This window comes from Gekko japonicus, unplaced genomic scaffold (assembly GCF_001447785.1).
Source record: "Gekko japonicus isolate JY-2015 unplaced genomic scaffold, Gekko_japonicus_V1.1 scaffold632, whole genome shotgun sequence".
NCBI classification, from domain to species: Eukaryota; Metazoa; Chordata; class Lepidosauria; order Squamata; family Gekkonidae; genus Gekko; species Gekko japonicus.
The window spans coordinates 650,957-651,904 of record NW_015172025.1 but is presented as its reverse complement, the minus strand read 5'-3'; the positions used below and the strand labels follow the sequence as shown (position 1 = coordinate 651,904).

Sequence of the window (948 nt, the reverse complement as noted above, 5' to 3'; positions counted from 1 at the left end):
CCCCCACCCCCCACACACACCTCCAAGCCGCGCGTTGATGGTCATCACTGACTGACTGGTTTTCCGCCAGCGCCACAACGCGCATCCTCCCCTCCCCTCCCCTCCCGAGGAAGAGGCTCCGCGCTGCCGCCTCGCCTTACCTGCCCACGTTGCACAAGAAAAATCCACCGCGAGCAAAATTTCCCGGCGGGAACCTTTATAAAGCGCAGGGAACTCGGCAAGCCCCGCCCCCCTCCCCGACGCCCTTCTCCCAGTCGTCGAGCCGACCCAAGGCCCCGCCCCTCCAAAGCGGCTATTGGCCGCAGGGCGAAGGCGCGACCGGCGCGACCCGCCACTGGCTGATTCGGAGCGCGGGGGAAGCCGGGCGTGCGAGGCCGGAGACGCCATCTTGGGCGAGGGCCAAAATCTTTTCTCCCCCCGCCCTGTCGATCAGCCGACTCCAAGCCACGCCCCCGCCCCTTGCCGTAAGCGTCGCGCCGAGTTCACTGCCGGTCATTGACCTTCCCTCGCCCAGCGGGTGAATGGAGGCGTCGTGCAAGGGCAGGGGAGCAAAAGGCCACGTGGCTGGGATCGGGTGGTGCAAAGGCTCGCGGCTCCTTTCCACACTGACCCCCCCCCCCAGTCCATTTTAGTGGTTGACCTGTCTGACCAGGGATACAATGCAGGTTGCAGCCATAACAACAATGTATTCTTTTTTCCCCCAAGGTCTGTTTTATTTATTTTGTACAAACATAATCCATATATACCTAAGGGACCACCTTTCTCCATATGTTCCCCCAAGAGCGCTACCGGAGTCGCAGCACCTATTGGTGGTTCCGGCCCCAAGGACATCAAGCTGACTGCAAACAGGGCCAGGGCTTTTTCAGACCTGTCTGGTGGAATGAGCTCCCAGAGCAGGTTCGGGCCCTGCGGGACCTGGCGCAGTTCCACAGGGCTTGCAAGACGGAG

At 61.9% G+C, this 948-nt stretch overlaps 1 protein-coding gene across 2 annotated transcripts in view; it reads right to left on the bottom strand.

Annotated features, from left to right (window-relative positions):
• Nucleotides 1-189, bottom strand: part of ACSBG2 (acyl-CoA synthetase bubblegum family member 2) — an 82,814-nt gene extending 82,625 nt beyond the window's left edge. The window contains exon 1 of one of the 2 annotated variants that reach the window (XM_015420528.1): nucleotides 141-189. The gene's annotated coding sequence lies outside the window, so the exon portion shown is untranslated. Of the gene's footprint in view, nucleotides 1-20; nucleotides 67-140 lie in introns of those variants that run through there. The other variant, XM_015420529.1, reaches the window with a different exon arrangement.
• Between the last annotated feature and the right edge of the window lie 759 nt (nucleotides 190-948).